The following is an 18688-nucleotide window of genomic DNA, read 5'->3' on the forward strand; positions in this document are numbered from 1 at the left end:
CAGCCGGATGTTGCTCCTCGCTGGTCCGCCCGCGGATGCGGCCCGGGCAGGGAGCGGCGCTCGCGGGCGCGGGTTCCCCCAGGCGGCGGGGCCGAGGGGAGCCGGCGGGTCGTGGCTGCCTTCGCGGCCCGTGTGGCGGCCCTCGGGCCCAGCAGCGCCGCGGGGGCCGCCCGGGCGGGGAGCGCCACGGCTGCCCGCTTAGGAGGCGGCTGCGAAGCGGCGGGGCTCTGCCGGGAAGTCTCAAGTAATTAAATCTGGTTGAGGTAATGAACGCTGATAACGGGCAGGGGGCGGTTGCCAGGCTGCAGCGCGGGTCTGACGAGGCCTCTGGTACGCCAAGGTCCCCGGGGTCCCGCAAAGCAAAGTCCACACGGGCTTAGGGCTCTAAGGAGCTTTTGCACTGGAGGAGGGCGCAGGGCTTCAGAGCTTTTCCTCCTGTTCATGCATGTTTACAGAAGCAGTGGGGAATATGTCAGGATTATCGAGAGACAAAGCCAGTTAATCTCAGCTACAGCAGCAAGATACATTATTATTATAATAATAATAATTATTATTATAATTATTATTATTATTATTATTTGCAGGACAGTTTACATAATAGCGTTCTGGTTCTCCCTTCCTATAAGGAAAATAAACTGGAGCCATGACTTAATTTTAATTAGTTTGTACTTGTCCTTATTATAGGAACAGTATTTCAGAAAAAAGGGAGAAAATAATTGAAAGTCTTCCTGAAAATAATGCTGTGGCAGGTCTGATGGTCATGCACTTTTCTGGCTTAAGGGCCAAAGTGAAATGAAAGGCAAGAATCGATAATGTTATTTATACAAATAAAATTGAAATACAAAAAGCAGAAAAATACTAGTTTTGTTGTGGCAATGCCATTRAAAGTACAGACTCCTAAAATTCAGAGCTGCAAAGACATTTCAGACCATCTTTCCTACCAAAGCAAGGTAGGATGGGCTGTGGCCAGCCTAACGCATTCCTTTTCTTACAGGGCACTCACCGCGTAGCTGCCTGAGAGCAACATCCAAGCCTCCCCGGGTAATTCACACAGCTCCTGCTAACCTATTCACCTGGCTTCTGCCAGTCAGTGTCACCAGACTGTCCTCCAGGTGGTGGCAAAGTTGACTGAAACCAAGTGATTGTACAAACAGCAACTCAAATAGCAAAGGGTTACACTACAGTTGCAATCAGAGGGGGAAATTCAGTGAACTAGGGCTCCGTTTTGTTGCTTTGATTGGGATTCTGTTTTCTTAGATTGTTAGTTTAAATAGCAGCAAATTCACATTTGATTTAAACYTGCTGATTCACACATCGCACATTGGACTTCATGGTCTAGATCACCAAAGGCAGTTAGGTGACTAACTTCTGCCAACACGTCTTTGTTCGCAGAAGCACGGAGAGAGGGGTGTTTATCCTCAAWCTAGGGCTTTTGTTTTGGAGACCATGCAGGCCTGACTGGTAAATGTTGTTACAGTCTTTTAAAGCTACCCCTGTTGTTTTTATTTGCACTCAGTTTCTCCTCTTAGCTTTCTTTCTCACTATGTTGGGTTGCAAAGGCTGAAGTCCTTTTAGCATTTTAGCACTTTCTTGACAAACATCCTGCTGTTCTATCGCTGCYCTCCTGAAGTGCAGGATATCTGTTTTTTGAGGGAAAAAAAATCTTCAAACTCAAGGACATGCTTACAGTTGTGTTTGGTGATTGTGTTTGGTGACATCTGCTTTGCTGCAAGCATCACTGAGTGCAGATCTACAGCCTTTTAACCCTACTCTCTAGGGCAACAATTGCGTGCTCTATTTCTTCCAAGCTTTTATTTGTTGCCTTTTTTTCAAGGAATGTAAGATGTATCTTCTCTCTTAAGAAAAGATTTGGTAGCTTACCCTAAGAACATAAGATAGTCCCTAGAAGAAATACGTCTCTATGCAAAGATCCCCATAGGTAACAAAATCTCCCCCCGGGGAAAACATCTTTGAACTGGTTTGAACTGAAAGCTCCCAATTTCACAGTGCCTTTGGCTAGAAAATGTGAATGTTCAAAGGGCTGTGGCATGATTAGAGATTTTCTTTTCATGGCCTCTGATATAAGAGTGCGATCTCTCCTCCTCCCCTCCCTGCTTGCATAAATTGACTTCRTAGAAATGAAAACACGCTAGGAGGTAGGGGAAGAAAGAGAGATCCGAGATGGAAAATAGAGAAAGATGTGCATCTTGGGGCTTTTTCCATTTTGAGCCGCTGCAGCTGTAAGCAGACCACTCCTCTGTCTCCCTTCCAGGCAATAGGCCTAAGAAGATGGTCCTGACTTTTGTCCAGATGTCATTCTAGTGTTTGGACCTGGGCTTYGATGCAGGGACTGTGAACTCCTTTTGGAGAACAGCTCCTGGACATCTGGTCACCAGCCTTCCACCCCTTCTTCTCTCTGGGAGAATTTTTCTCTGGATTTAGTTCACTGAACTCACAGGTTTTTGCATTACCTGAGTCTTCCTTCCTTCCTTCCTTCCGTTCCTTCCTTCCTTCCTTCCGTTCCTTCCTTCCTTCCTTCCGTTCCTTCCTGGCTTGGTTCAAGTTGTTTATAATTAATAATTGTCTTATCTCTGATCCCTGCACTGCAGCATTTTCAAGCTCAGTATGAAAACAGTGTAGAGTTAGTGAGACCGCATTTCTGCTATATGATCTCGCTGCAAGTCCCTGACCTCGGCAGCTAACCCCAAAGCTGGGGAGCAGGGAGCAACATCCTCCCCTCCTGCAGCCAAAGATCCTGARCCTGAACGTACCACAACCTTTTCACTGAGCTGAGTGCCTCCAGGGGAGGTAGCTATATTTTGTCACACAGAGAAATGGAGACATGGCAAAGCTGAAGCACTGTTTTCATAAAAAGCTACTAATTGTGGTTGCCTTAATTGCTGAGGGGACAGCTCCGGCTGGTGCATAGGAGATGTTGCCTATCTGCCCTGGTTGCTGATCTCAGGCTATCCAAGTCCTGTCTTTCCCTGTTGCCTTTGCTCTTTGTTTTAGAATGGTAAAAGCTGCTAAAGTCTGCTTGAGGGCTGTAAGGCAACAGGCATACATGCCAGAAAGGGTATAGCCTGCCCCCCCCCCTTTTTTTTTTTTGGTGAGATAGGAAGGAGTTAAGAGACAGCAGAGGGAGAGTGGCTGCTCTATTGTTCAGGCAGGGCTCTGGATCCCGGCTTGCCCKGCTCTATTCCCGGATCTGCCTCTGACTTCCTGCATGACCTTGACTGGTCACTCACCTTTTCTTTTCCTTAGTTCCCAAATTATAACATGGAAATAATTCTTTTCCTGTGGTGCCTCATTCCCCACTGGTTTTCAGGGAGGTGAACACATTTCCACTGGAGAAGTACTTACATAGAGGGCTGTAATTCTTGAACATGTCCTTGTTCACTTAGAGGTAGCCCTGGCAGTGAATATTGTGATGTGTATTTTTTACTAGGCTAACCTGTGGTAAAAGTCCAATTCCATTTGTCGTTGATGCAGCTGCCTCTCTCAGAGCAATTTAAGTTGCAGTACTCCCGTTTTTCACTAGATGGTGCTTTTGATCAAAAGATTTCCATAACTGCAGTTCCTTTCTGCACAGAATTTCCTTATTTTTCTTCCCGTCTCCATTCCTTCCCCTCTTCTTTCTGTGCTTTGCCATTACGGGGGACACTTAATGATGCTGAATATTGAGCAAGGCTAATCTGGTGGTAATGTATGCTCCAAGCCACCCGCATCACCAGCCAGCTTGTCTTCTGGGCTTTGGGTTTAGAAGCATGTATCAGTGGTGCTGGGCTGTGGCGGAGAATTGAATTCTTTCCGTGTTTTCTATTCCCATAAGGAAAAAGCTTCAAAGAACAGGTCCCCTCCCCCACTCTGCTGGTGAAGGGCATTTAGGAAAGCTGGAAAAAAAATCTAGCTCTGACAGATGCATTTATTTAACAAACCACTGCCTTTCCCTACCTTAGCAGAACATTGGTTGCTTTTTAAAAAGGCTGTTGCTGCTTTTATATCCATCTTTGTATGCAGGAGATGGTTACCTAGCCAAGGTCATTGCTGCTGCACGCCAGTGCGAAGCAGCCAGCTTTAAAGGAGCACTGAGTTCTGTAAGGTTTCCCCAGGTAAAGATGCGAACAGGCTGGAATCTGCCAGCGCAAACTGCTGCCCCGCTGCTGGGCAGAGAAAGCCACAGAACAGCCTTTCTTTTTATAACGGCAGCAGAGGAGCTGGATGAGCGCGTAATCAAACGTTTCCTGCGCGAGCACGCCCAGGGAGCTGTGCGGTACGGGGCACAGCAGGGCGTGCGGCGTTGCACTGTCACGGTCCGTGACCGTGCCCTGCAGGGCAAAGCAGGTGGCCCGCCCCCGCCACCCCAGCCTGCTGCACCCAGGAGACCACCCTCCGGCGCCGGCCGCCCGCGGGGCCGCCCCGAGGCTCTGCCCGCAGCAGCGCTCGCCTGCGGCGGTGACGTCCTTGCCGTTCGTAGGCTCGCACCGCTACGTGCCGCCTGCGAGGCCAGTGCCTCGGTGCCAGGCTGATCTGACGCTGTCAGCGTGCATCCGGACACTCCCATCGGAGAGGCTGCAGGGTTGCATCACTTACTGCTCCCTCCTTGTGGAATTTTACAAACGTTAATGAATGGGGCTGGATTGCTGCTATGATACCAGTCAGCCATGCACCCACTTACAGTCTAAGGCCAGGAGAGATTATCCTTCTGCCTCTGGCACTGCACCGATGACAGCAATTTCATGTGTGTGCCGACAAGCCCATGAGGCCAGTGCCTGCGGCAGCGCCGTGCTCAGGTGCCGGATGTTATGCTTGTGACAGTGACGTTCCCACGAGCTATGCTAAACTGCAGCGTGACACAAAACTCCTCTCGGGACTGGGAGCTGACAGTGATTTCTTTGTCGTTCTCCCTGTTGTTTTCTTCCCACAGCACATAATTTTGCTCATCATTGATTAAGATATTGCTGATGACTAAAGCTTGGGTCTGCATCATCGGGAAACAATTTGCAAGAGCAACCCAGAACTGCAGGCAAGAAGAGGGGCAAGAAGTGGGGACAGTGAATTTCCTCACATCTCTCCAATCTCAAGAGCAAGCTGCTCTCCCAGCCTGTCCTGGCTGAGATGGAATTGCATCACTGCCTCAGACAGATATATATTTATTTTTCTGAAATGTGCTTTGGTTTATTGTTTTCCTCTTACGAAATTTGCCAGCATGTCCCAAATTATGTGGTTCTGAAATTTAACAGCAACATACCTGAGGCGGGGGGAGGGGAGCACTTGAGTGGTTTTCACTTTGCAATCTGGCTCTTCCCTCCCTCCTCCCCTTTCCCCACATCCCCATGTGCCGCGGAGCCTGCTGCTCCCGGAATAGTTTGGGAATGAAATGTCACCGTTTGAAACTGGTGAGTCACACTTTTTGAAAGGGGAGGGGAGAGAATATGAAATCTTGTGGTGTGGCAGAGCGTCTCCTGGTGAGTACAGAGAGATTTTTTCAAACCGCAGCCTCCCTGATGATGGAGTCGAGGGGCTTTGAGTAGAGGCTGCTGGGTGTGTCCGTGCTGCTTTTTGCAGGAGGATCTCGAAACCCTTTAAAAACTTTTATTGTCTTCGTCCGAATGCCCACTGCAGCTGGATCCGAGCCGCTTTTCCAACAGGACTCAGTTGTGTCTGTCTGACAACACACCTACAGTGACTCTCTTTAATTAAATCTCCCTGCATGGCTGCGAGGTATGTAATTAGAGAGACCTGACTTAAGCAACCACTCGAGGGACCAACAAAAAAAATTCTTTACCAGAGCAGGGAGGAACAGGATTTTACTGAGTACATTTTTGGGATATTTCAGGTCAAGTTTGTAAAATAACAAGGGCTAACTAGGCTGCTTGCTTCTCTGCATATCCCTGTATTAGGATTATGCCATTAAGACACTGGGAGTTAACATAATCATGTTTTTTCCTCCTCCAAATGGATCCTTAAGATCTTTTTATCTTTTAACAGAGACTGCTCTACAAAAAAGCAAAAGTGTCAATTAGCGCAAATGGTGGTGATGGTTTTGTGAAATGAACTGTTGTTTATCAGAAGCTGCATAGCTGTCCCTCCCCAGCACTGTCCAGGGGTAAAAATATTTAGTCAAAAGGCCACGTTCAGGCTTCCTGCTCTGCTCTGTTGTAACCTCCCCTTTGCATGACTGTGCCTGGCAGCTCTGCGCTGTAGGTACCAGGAACTGCATACCTTGAACTGAAGTGCCACCGTAGCTGTGATAGCAGTGTTATCTCCCAAAGACCTCGAGCAGCTCCTGGCAGATTTTAGATGTTGCTGCCCCATCTCGCTGCTGGAGGTTTCTGTCCTGCAGCAGAGGTGGCAGCGGGACTGTGCATCACTGTTCACAGCCCAGTGCATTAATCTAAACTGCCAACTATTTTGGGTTGCATTAATATTCCAGGCACTGAACTATGGTGGCTACGGAAAGGACATGCCACCCATTTTGCAGGCTCTGCTTCAACAAGACTAACCTCCAGCTGAAGGACAGATAGGAGCTGGAAATAGCAATGTCATAAATAGTCCCACTGTGGGCCAGCGGGACTCCTCTGGAGACCCTCCTTAAGTGAGATTCTGAATGGGTGCTATGAGCACCCCCCACACCCATTGCAAGCCAAGTTATGCAGCTAATTTGGTGAGGATTTTGCAGGAGTAAGACCTAAGGGTGTTGATGCCATAGGATTTTACGACATGTGCATTTATATCTCAAATTTTAGATAGTGTTAGCTACAAACCCACATGTTCTGTCATCACTGGATTTGACATAAATAAGCTCTGACTGCAGAAATTTGCTGCAGAGTCTAAGTTTTTGTTCAAGACAAACTAAATCAGACCAAATTCTTCACGGCTCCAAAGACAGCCTTGAGAAGTCAAATCCGGGTGCAGTCGCACATGCCTTTTGCTCAGCAGTGAAGCCTGCTTATCTGCCCCACCCTTTTCCCTGTTTTTTTATTGTTTTTGCCCTTTCTTTTTTCCCCTCAGACTGTTCCATTGACTTGGCTGACACCATGGCCTGCAAAGAGTTGAAACAGCAACACTGCAGGGACTATAAGCTGCAGCAGAAGTGAACCAAGAGACCAGGTAAGGAGAAGGCACGCTACAGGAAACTGGTTCCTTGGCACATATTTGAACTTTCAGATAGTCCAAAAAAGTAGCTGAGAGAGATGCGAACGCAAGTAGATTGTCAATTTGAAGGTATAATTATGGTATTTTGATACCCAATATTACATTCTTAGACTCTGTTTCTTCTAGCATGGGCATCTGCCTAGTGCATTTACCTCCTCAAATCCCTAATGGAGATTCCTCTAATTTAAGCTCCTTGCAGGTAACTCCCAGGATGTTGCTGGGCATGATTAGTACAAATATGCCCCACTGCAAAGTAACTTGTTTCACAGAATGAAGTTAGCGTCCCTTCAAACTGGGTAACACAGGATGAACTTGATTCACTCAAGTACTGAATTCAGGAAGCATTGGAAGTTTCAAAGATATCTGATGCTTCCCTTAAAACTTAATGGATTTTTGCCCAAATCAAAGGATTTTGCCTCATCATCTAAGGTGGGATTTCCCAGGCTGCCTGAGACCACACATCCTCAGCCTCTTAGGTCTCGGCAAAGTTCATACATGATGTGTGGAATTCTTCTGACGTGAACAAATATTTCAGGTCATTTTGAAAGGGCAACATTACTACTGATTTGCTTTGAGGGAAAAAAGACCACTGAAACCTTGGACATTCATTAGCAAAACATTTTCAGAAAACAATAGAAGAACAGACAAAAGCCAGTCCAGATTCTGTGGTATTTCCTAAAGGGCTCCCTCTGGCACAGGGCTATCCCCTGCCAATCCTTTTGTATTGTTTTTGATAATGAATAGAAGCTGAACGGATGATTGTTACATTGTCCACTAAGTGATTCATTTACATTAAATAGTGTTCCAAAAGTAGGCTTTGGGTGGATTTTTTTAGTCACTTCAGTTATTTATTTGTACAGTTTAATTACCTTCTTTTAACTCTCCACTGTACATAATTATTTCCTGTTTGCTTCAGCTAAATTATATGGGGTGTAACTCCTCTGGAATCAGTGGTCCAACAAGCATTGACATAATATAAGAAGCAGCATGGTCTGCATTTCCAAAGAGATGCTTGTTTTTGAACGGCCACCTCCAGAAGACCATCTTTGTGAAGGTGCTGAAGTTCATAAGCATATGCAGGTCCCTAAAGGTCTTGGCCTCTATCACTGCAAGTCAGACTATGAAGCACAAACTCTGCTGCATAAACCATTGCAGCTCCTTTGATTTCTTTGTAAATCTCAACTACTGCTGCATATCTGCACTGAAGTTTCTTTATTAAACCCGGGGCTTCCATTACAATTTCAGGCTTTTCTTACAAAGGTCAAAGGCTCTTTTTGTTTTATCATTTTTGGGAGTGTGTGACTGATGTGATGTGCTTGAGGGCGTATGGCAGTACTGTAGTTAGAAGGAGTTCACCGTAAGAAGCTATTTAGTCCAAATCCACTTGAGGAACTTCTGGTACTCTGATTTGGATGTACTAAAAGGTGGGGGAGAATGACACAGACTGAAGGGCTTTTCGATGGCTGAAGATTTAAGGAAACAATGGACCCTGTGAAAGTGGCCTGTGCTGGATGATGGATGGAGATCAGGATTTGGCTGAGGGAGTAGAAGGTGCGGGTAACATTGTTTCTTGTCACAAAGCAGATAGCATTTTGGGCATGGTCTCCTGCAGGAAGTGGAGAAACAGAAGATAAGCAATTAATTGAGGAAGGCATCAGAAATCAGCCACTTGAATTGGTTGGCAGAAGTTGGGTGCCATGGTGCGAAGTGGGTGCTTAATGAGCAGCAGTTTGAACAGGGCAGTAGGGAGCAGAGGACATTGAAGAGGCAGTTACATGGGAGATGCTCTCTCTCACACACACTTTGTTTACTGGAGAATAGAACATGAATAAAGGATTAGGGTGAAGACTGCTGGGGAAGCACTGTCACAGAGGATAGTTATTTTCCTTGAGAATCCACAGTCAGGGGAGATGACAGGGGTGTGAAGGGAACGTGTTTCCCTTCCAGAGGCCAAGTGAGAAAAACTAATGAGGAACAGGGTGGAGGATGTGTGAAAGATGTGCTCAGAGGAAGGGACACAGGTCTGAGCACTGGAGAGAAGACACAAAGTGGCAGAGGAGAAACAATTAGCAGCCCAGCTGAAAAAATGGATGAGCTCTAGGCCCTTCCATCTCCTGGTGTTTGAAGAGTTGAGTGACTCCGCATTTGGTGAAGAGCTGTGGTTATAACTCAGAAGCCCTGATTTGCTAATCATTCTCTGTTCCCCACTCCATGCACCCACATAGAGAGGTTCGGTGTCTGCTTTTGCTTCTGCCCATGTGCAATGGATCATAGAGTCTGGGACAGGGCAGCAATTAGTTGAGGAGGTTGCTGGGGATAGAAAATTGCTGAAGGAGAAAAGGGAAAAGTCCTGATAGCGCTGAATTGTTCATGTAATGTGGCCTAGGTTTAAATCTCCCAGGACAGGGCTATGGAGCCTCTTTCTGCCATTTTCTCAGTCTCTTCTCCAACCAGTAAATTACCAGTCCTTTGCTAATATACAAAAGAAAGAAGGAGATTTTGTTTTGAAGAGTTTACATGCCTGTACCTGCCAAGATGAGGCTTGAAAAAAAAATGACTCTTTGCAATCAGTTTCCCATTAATTTGTAAGCCAAAGGCAGGGAAGACAACTATGTTCCAGTACTACTATAGCTTTTCCAGCTGTGAAAGACAGTGCACTAAAGCACTTTGAAATACTCTGCTGTTGTAGCTGCTGAACCCGGGCAGAAGCTGCTGAGTGGCTAAAGTCTAGGCTTGTCTCTGTGCACTATATTTCTGTTACTCTGCTTCAGAAATTGCTTCTGAGTGGTCTGTGATTAAGCAAACTATCCACCCCTTAGGATCTCCCTGAACTTTAGCTTTCTTTTGGGTTATATGGCATCTTCACAAACCCAGATAAAATCCAGCAGACACATAAGCAAAATCAGCCCTCCCTCTGCATAAAACCACAAAGCACTGAATTGCCAGGGTTCCCCCTCCTGCCTTCTACTTTAACCCTCCAGCATTGCCCGCCTTGTATTTCTGCTCTCCCAGGAGCCCGCATCGCTCTGTGCTTAGTGGCAGGCGATGAAATCAACCCGTGCATTAGCAGCTCCGTAATAGCTTTGCTCAGCGGAACCCAGCTTCCTTCATTAATCCAGAAAATGAGAGTTGTTTTCGTACATTTGAGAAGCTAATTATTTAAGTGCTGGGAATTAAGGCTCATCAGATACTGGAGACTGATTTTGGTTTTGTTTCCCAGGGGATTGAACAAGGTGGAAGGAAGCTGGTTTTGCACAGGTGTGCAATGTGGTAGCCCACCTCTACTTGGCATAGGAAGCAACAGCCTGGATCTCTTTCCACCTCAAGCAGGAAAGTGTCTCTCTCTGTATGTGCCTTTCCTTACAGACGTTGATGACTCTTCTCATGTGAGCAGACTTATGTCTTCCCTGATCCATTACAACTTTATTTTTATTGCTATAAAAAAGAGGTACCTGCTTGTAGTTGACCTAGCCTGAATATTTTGCAATAAAACAACAATGCCTTGTGTCAGCTGGATTTTTGAAGGGGAAACTAACTCATATCAGTTATCCTTCTATAATTAGTTATCTTTCAGCCCTACCTTTGATCACCATACTCAGGAGTTCAGATTAACAACTGCTATCTCACTTGGCAAGGGAGTCTTCCACTGGCTTGGAAAACAGAAGATGACTTGGGTGACCCCCCCGCCATGTCTGTGGGAAACCACAGACAAGGATGGATCTGCTGTTATAATGAAGTTTTTACAGCACAATGACTTTCAACAGTAGATGGGTGCTTCTGACATCCTTCCCAGAAAATGACAGAGAATCCATTGATGCTATCACCAATAGCTATATGCTAATGGAGATTTAGTTCTGATAGCGTTAGTGGATGGATCCACTCTTCATTACAAGCAGCCTGCCAAGAACAGATTTTTCATTTTAAATGAGATAGCCAATGTCCTGTGTTGTCTTCAGAGGCTAAGGAAGTGAACTTTTTTGTGTATTCAGTTGCAGCCAGATGTTGAAGTATTGTCTGGTTGTAATTGACTTAATAAATAGCAGAGGTGACATTTTAGCTCCATTTAAGTCAGTGGCAAAATTCTTTTTGAGTTCAACTGGGGCTAAAATTTCATCCTGTGACAGTGCTGAAGGGAAATCTAGCAAATGAGCTTCATAAAAATAAATACAAGCTTTGTGTTTTTTTAGGACTCTTTTCAACCTCTGGGCTGTGAGTCCTTGGAATTCTGGGCACTACTTCGAAGAGGTCTGCAATATATCTCAAAGACAAGCAAGCTTATTGTCAGTAGATTTTAATTAGCTCTACAGGGGTCCATAATTCCATTGGAAAACTTCAGGACATGATTACAAAGTTCTGTGTCAGCTACATCATTTGAAATCCACCTATCTTTGTACTCTTTGGACTAACAAGCATCTTTTTGGTAGGACCTGTGCAGCTGAAGCGACCCTTTGTCACTGAATATTGTGAACTCAAGCAGCCATGCTATCCTCTACACTACGACTGAACCAAGGGAAATCTCTAATATGAGCCTGGCACCTATCAGATGCTGTTACAAAGGGATTGAACTGAAAACAAAACTTCTGTTCTAGAGTAGGTGGTGCAACTGGGATTATACCAGCAATTCAGTTTGGAAGCAGGGTCAGTATTTTGTCCCTGAGATAAAGGAGCAAGTACACACAGTACTCCCTGCAAACTGCTAGGTGTCTTAAGGAGCTCAGATGAACTTCATTAGGAACTAAAGGCAATCGGCTTCTGGCAGAATCATGCAGCAGATTCTACCTAATATCTCCCGGGTTTAAGCACTGTGGTCAGACAGACAACCCAGTCTGCTTTAAAGGTTTTGGATTAAGAAATAGTGGTGCTAATTATTTGGATTGACGTTCATAATGCTTAGATGAAAACAGGCTTGAGCCAGGAAAAAAGTACTAAATATTTTAAATAGTTTATTTTTTAAATGTTAAAAAGTATATATTTATTTTCAAAAAAAGGTTGTGTTGGGGTTTTGGTATGCAGAGTTGTTCTGTAAATTCTTTCCTGGTAGATCGCGGGAGAATTTGTATATCCTTTTTAGAGTGCCTGGAAAAATGCAGAAGAGGCACTGAGGAATCTTCATGCATTATGTATTGGTTATTATTGTGGAGGGCCCTCGTGCTTGTAAGAGCAAATTGGCACTTTGTGAACAGCACAAGATGCCATAACTGGATCTAGCATTTTAGCCATATGCACACAGGCTGACTGCTTTGTGTCTCTTACTAGAAGATGAAACAGAGTTCATATCTGGAGACCTGGGTCAAGGGGAAGCAAAAAAGGAGCGAGTGCCAAAGATCTACCACGGAATACCCATGCAGTGTTTCTCTCCTGTTTATATTGAGGACTACTTACTTAGGTGTCTCATTTGATGTCTCTACCAGAAGTAGGATGACACTTAACGAGTAGTACTTTCTGGTCTAAGGGAAAGGTTCACATTTACCTGAGAACTAAACTGGACATTTTGATGCATGTTATGTCAAAAAGCACGTCCAGGTAATAAAGTAAGGATTGATTCATGGCTACCCAGCAAAGTCTAAAAGTGCCCCCTAGGGATGATATGGATTGAGGATACAGTTGCTTTGCTTTTCCTTGTGGAAAAACTCTGTTCCTTCCCAGCTGAGCTATCATGTAACATAGATGACTCTCCAGAGGAAGAGTTTGCTGCACATTTGCAGTACGTTTTAGCTACTATCAACATTTATATTCCATTGTCATTTGGGGGTTAGCACTAATTAGCATAATCATCAATGCTTTAAAATTAAAAATTCCTCCAAGAGACACAGGCGGGATTGGAATTATTTCCTGCTCCCAGAGGCAAATCCTTTCCCAAGCTGTCTCCTGCACCAAAAGGGTTTATTCTAGAAACACTCCCAAGCTATGCCCAAGAGTAAATTATACTACAGCAAACTTGTAAAACTTGTGCATGAGTGCGTATATAGCAAGCAGGCTCTGATCTGACAATTACTACATGACAAAAAGATGTCACTACTTTCCCCTCTTTTTTGTTTTAACTGGTGTTGTGGGCTGCTATGCCGCCTTCACTGTGTGGATTGGAACAATTGAGAGGTGTTTGTAGAGTCTAGGTTTTTGTGTACTTCACAGGAAAGATTCTGCTATCTTTGCAAGACGGAAAGCAAAGGACTTGATAACACTGCCCCCTTCTAGAGCGTGGTTCAAGCTCACCAAGTAAGGATCTGGCCTCAACAAATCTCAAAAGCCTTTCTTTTCTATACTGTGAGTTTATTTTTACTCTGTTTCCAAAGTGATTCAGTGACAACATGAACTTCARGTCACATTTCTGGCTGAACAAGATGCCTCCTCTTTATGGAGAATAAGATGTCAGGAAAACCTTGAGGGAACTTGAAGCCTGAAAGGTAATATGCGTACTTTGGAAATGTCCCCTGAGAGTTGATCTTTAAATTTCTACATTCCTGCCTCTGGGAGGTGAGAGAGGGCCTCAGCTCCCATTGATCACAGGCATAGCCAGGGATGGGTGTCCTGCATGTCAGCTTGATGTGTCTCAGAGAGTGCTCCCAAATGATCATCAGCTCTCCAAGTGCTGCACTGTGAACCTCAGGGAGCAGGAAGAGTTAAATGTAATTGTTCCTGAACTTGCCAGAGACAAAAATTAGTATTTTTCCAATGGAAGTATTTCTTTGAGAGGGGAACACTAATGATGCTGATGTTCTCCTTTCTTAAAAGAAAACCATTGCACTTTGTAAACTTACTTTTTTTTTGGTTATTTCTGCATAAGACAAGTAACACCACACCTACATTGAGTAAACATGAGAATTCTGCCTGAAAGAGTGGCACAGAAACCTCCGCGAAAATTTCGGAATCTGCAGAGCATTGAACATATGTATTGTCTTTTGGTATCCTGTTTCTTCAGAGAGATAGTCTTAAATTTCATAGGCATAAGTTCTTGCTTTTATCTTTATCTCCTGTTTTGATGCGGTAGCCATGGAGAAAAAACCAAGATTAGTAACAGTAGGTTGTTACAGAATAAGAATAACTCTCTACTTGGATTTAGACTGTAGTAATATTGGGGTGTTTGTTTCACTAGAAGATATTCAGATCACTTAGAATAAACATAGATGTTATTAAGACATCGATCACCCATTGCATTCACTTCCATCCACCTTGAACTTTGTGCTGGTAGTCTTTAACTTCCATTTGTGCTGAACGAAGTTTAGCTGGCTTTCACAGAGGAGGGAATAGGGGACTGAGTAGCTCTCTATTGCTTTTGGAAGCAGTGGTTAGTTTCTTCTGAAGGTCAATGTGTTAATATTCCTGCTCTACTACAGACATCAGAGCACCCAAATCCTAGGAACATGACTTAATTTGGATAATAATGAAAGAAATGGGACATATTCTGAAGCTGAACTGCCTTGAGCTCTACAAAAGAGCTAAATCTAAAATCAGCCACTCTTAACAGCAATGTCTAGCAATGAGTTTCCAGATTGCCTCTGAAAGCTTGTGGTAAGAAGCTTTAGAGGAAGGAAGGGGGAGGTGAATCTTTTCTAGAGAACCTAGGAAGAGACTGGATACCTTTGGTGGGGACATATGGACTAGGAAAGTGGGATTATGGTAGGAACAAAACACCACACCTTGCTCATGTTTGTTATTGGCAGAGCAGGCTATGGATGCGGTAGTTGAACATTTGAGCATAAAGTTTTAGTTTCACAAATAATCACAAATGTTAAAGTTTCACAAATGATATCCATGCCGTCTGGCGTATTGTATAATTTGCCCCTCCTCTGCATCTCAGCAGGTAGCCTCATGCATGCTTTGCAGCTTTTCTTTAGAAAGTTACTATGCATTTTACAGAAACACACAAACCAGCGCTTTTGCAGCATCTTTTGGAAGAAAGGAATTTACATGGCTTTTGCTGGGCTGATGTTGTATGATGACAGGGACACACAGAGACACATAGCGATAATGTCACATATTATAAGTTTTACCAGTAAATGTGCTTTTATAACATATACCTTGTTTCCAAATGATCACAGGTTTGATCCTGGTTTGATTCACAGTGATGGGAACTAGGTGTGCATGACTAGCTAGTTTGAAGACCTCAGAGAAAAGGCAGTTTAAATGTCAAAGAGAGACCACCATCTGTTTGAAGACTGGCTTCTGAATTAAAACTAATTGGTAGCTTCCTTTGATGGCCCTTTTGTATCTGGATGAGAAAGATCCAAGAGAACTCATTTTTATCACTTATTTCCTTTCTTAATTTAGCTGAYGATGTTGGGATGCCATTGTGACTTCTATACATTTCTTTTGAGAAGATAAAAGAGCTGTTTGATTAGTAAATGCAAAAGATCTGTATTTTGTGTTGATTTTTCATTGCTAAAGATACAGTAGAGCTTAAGATCAAGGTTWTTAAAAACAGTATATGACATTTCTTAGGTGAGATGACTCTTTCAAATGTCTGCTGTAGATTTGCAGTTGAGATCAGGATGATATTAAAAAGTATGCCTGATCATGACATATAAGGAATTTCTTTGTTATTGTTTGTTTATGTGAAGATATGACAAGTATGCAACATTTAGAGTACAATTCTGTTACAACTTAAGTCAATAAAGACTATTAACATTGACTTAGTGGAAGTAGAAAAGAATCGCTGAATCCATGAGGATGGTTTTTAACACTGTGAGAGCTTCCTCAGATCTAAAAAGCTTTCATTTTAGCTCAGTTGTTATCATCTTTATTATTGCAACATATAATAACCCCCACCAATAATAMCCCCCACCAATCAGCCTGGACAAAAAAAGAACTAAAAACTAAAAACTGAAAAAAAAAAGAGAGAGAAGGAGACTCCCTGCTCCAAAGAACCTATGAGCTAGGATAATATAATAGAGAAATTTTGAGAGCTGTAGAGCTCAAGGAAACAACCTACTGATCATCAGATAAACGACAGTATTGGCATGTAAGTGGTTTAACAAGTCTCAGCTTCTTATGCATTGCAAAGCAAGGGGTTCTAGTAAGATCTTCAAAGAAAGGAGAGAGGAAGCCATGGTAGATGTTAGCAGAGAGTTGTCCCGAGCATGGGAGAAAGTATGACTTAATCAGTTATACCACTTCTTCTTATTTATAAAAGATCCATTCAGACTGCTGGGAATGACAATCTTAGCAAARTGTCCTTAATGTGGCAAATGCTCGATGCTGAGGTCATTGAACCATATTCGTTAACATCAGGAAGGTATCATGTGTGTGCAGGGATCTTCCCACACAGAAAGGACAAGGGCTTAGAAGTCTTGTTTGAGTTCGTAGACTCTCTGATGCATTAGGGTGAATGAGTAGGTGGTGTCAGAACTGAAACACTCAAGTGACTGTGGCTGGAAGCATTATGTCTGCAGTCATAGGCGAACAAGTCTCTGAGGGCGAGAGGTTAACATGTGGGAAGTGTATGCAGCACCAGTTCTTGTTACCTCTTCAAGAAGAGGTGTAAGTTGCACGCTCACTGTGATGACTTAATATTGTAATATTCTGAAATAGTTGGTGTAACTATCAATGCTAGCGGTACAGCTAGCAATCACTGCCAGCTTGTGCACAAAAGGGAATAAACAAGCCCTTTCCTGGTGAATGTAAAGGACTCTCAGCAGCCTTTTTTTGATTGTTTTCTCTCCCCAATGGGGCAATCCTAGTATTATTTCTGGCACTGAAATCCCCAAACTGCATGGAATAGGCATTCTAGAGACAGACTTGCAAGCAGTATGAGCCAGGCAGACTGAACCRTGCATGTTACCATGATAGAAAACCAGCCATATGGTTCACACCCATGCTGGCAGGACAGTGTGGCCCGCYGCTAGTGTTGCTTCATACACTGAAGGTAAAAGCTTAGGTCTTTTGCTAGCTTTGGTAGCCCTGAACCTCCTACTTGCTTTGCCACCAAACCTTATGGTTATACACAAATCATTAAGCCTCTAATATTCTGGATACCCTGATTCTTTTTAAAATGGTAGCACCCATAAAGAAAATAGAAAGTGATTCTGTCCTCAGGTGATAGTCACAGTGGTCTTTGATTTCAGTAAGTTACAGCAATAGGCCAGGGAACTGGACAGGGCCTCATAAACATCTGCCTAATATATGAAACTTCAAGGTTATTGATCCTGAGAATGTAAATAGCATTTATTGCAGAATGGTTTGACAAAATAATGCAGCAATACCTCACCACTACCTTTCTCTTCCAGGGCTTGTGTAAGGACCTAGTCTCTGCAGAGCCTCCTGCATCTCTCTCTTCACAAATCATGGCAAAATTCCCATCCTTTCCCCCTTGCCTCACTCTACTGTTATGTAACTCTATGGTGTGTGCTGCATACAATCTACGAATTATGTACAGATGCAAGTATTTTTCACTGCTTTCTCACTTCCTTGTATAGTCATTTATGGAAAAAAAAATTAAATAGCACCAGTTCTGGTAATACAGTACTTCTGTTTCTCTTCAGTGGAAACACAAGGAGAGGAGGACGGCAGCACCCTGGAACCATATATGGTCCTCAGGTTAAACCAGATCAGGGCACAGGATCTTCCCCTGGACCCCACTGATCTTAATGCTCAGAGATGCCTGTTGCACCTAGACCTGGCCCTCATGAAGCAGCACCCAGGTTTCTGAACCTGGAAGCGATGTCAAGAGAAGGGCCCGGCTTTCACGCTGGTTTTGTCCCGCAGGGCAGCCTGGCCTAACCGAGCCCGGTGGGACATTACTGGAGCCGCCCCCCGCGCCACAGCCCCTGAGCGGCGCGCGGGTATGGACAACCGTCACCACGGCCGCCCGGGCTGCCAGGCAGGGCCTCGGCCACCACAAAGGCGGGAGGCAGCCGTGCCCCGGGGCTGCCCTGCCCGGGAGCGGCCAGGCCGCCGCCGCCCCTCTCCCCTCAGGAAATCACTGAGGTAACAGCGAAGCAGCCGGGACTAGCGGATGTGACAGCAGTGCCCCCCTCCCCCTCCGCCCCAGCTCAGGCTCCTGCTGGGACGGGACCGCCCCCACAGCCCGCCGCCGACCAATCCCCGCACACCCCGGAGCGCGACTGACGGCCATCTCCACCAGTCCTGCCCCAACAGKCTCCACACAGGCTCTGCCCCCTCCACTCGGTTGGCTGGGTGCTCTGTCAATCATCCCACATCATTCCCGCCCCTTTCCGGCAGGGGGAAATGCTAGGTAGGAAGCGGGGGGAGGGGGGAAGAAACAGAAATGAACCAATGAGACGTTGGGGAAGGAGCAGCTCGGAGGCGGAGTGACGGGCACCGCGGCCAATAGGCGCGCTCCTTCCTCCTCCGGCTCCCTCCCGCCAGGGCGGCGAGGCAGCGGGGCGAGCCGACCGCCCCCTTGCCCGTTGGTCTGACCCACTCCGGGCCTGGCGGGCTAGGTTGAGTTAGCGGCTCGGACCATTGCACACGGCGGGCGGAGGGGGGTGCGGGAGAGGGGGAGGAGGAGGAAGAAGACGGCGGCGGCGGAGGAGGAGGCGCGCGGGGCGGGGGGGCGATTTAAAGAGACAGG

The 18688-nt window shown here is 45.2% G+C and overlaps 1 long non-coding RNA gene across 6 annotated transcripts; it reads left to right on the forward strand.

Moving 5' to 3' along the window:
* Positions 1-41: 41 nt before the first annotated feature.
* On the forward strand, positions 42-17619 carry LOC146593373 (uncharacterized). 6 transcript variants are annotated; one of them, XR_014896402.1, is made up of 8 exons: positions 45-263; positions 995-1041; positions 2273-2458; positions 5626-5724; positions 7015-7113; positions 10379-10606; positions 11583-11796; positions 17382-17619. It is a non-coding gene; the product is annotated as an uncharacterized LOC146593373 (long non-coding RNA). The 6 variants fall into 6 exon arrangements; XR_014896403.1 differs by lacking the exon at positions 11583-11796 and adding an exon at positions 11346-11403 and having other exon boundaries at positions 50-263; XR_014896406.1 differs by lacking the exons at positions 11583-11796; positions 17382-17619 and adding an exon at positions 4928-5026 and having other exon boundaries at positions 42-263; positions 10379-10674.
* The last annotated feature ends 1069 nt before the right edge of the window (positions 17620-18688 follow it).

Source organism: Rhea americana, unplaced genomic scaffold (genome assembly GCF_003343005.1).
Source record: "Rhea americana isolate MKP2758 unplaced genomic scaffold, rheAme1 scaffold_297, whole genome shotgun sequence".
NCBI classification, from domain to species: Eukaryota; Metazoa; Chordata; class Aves; order Rheiformes; family Rheidae; genus Rhea; species Rhea americana.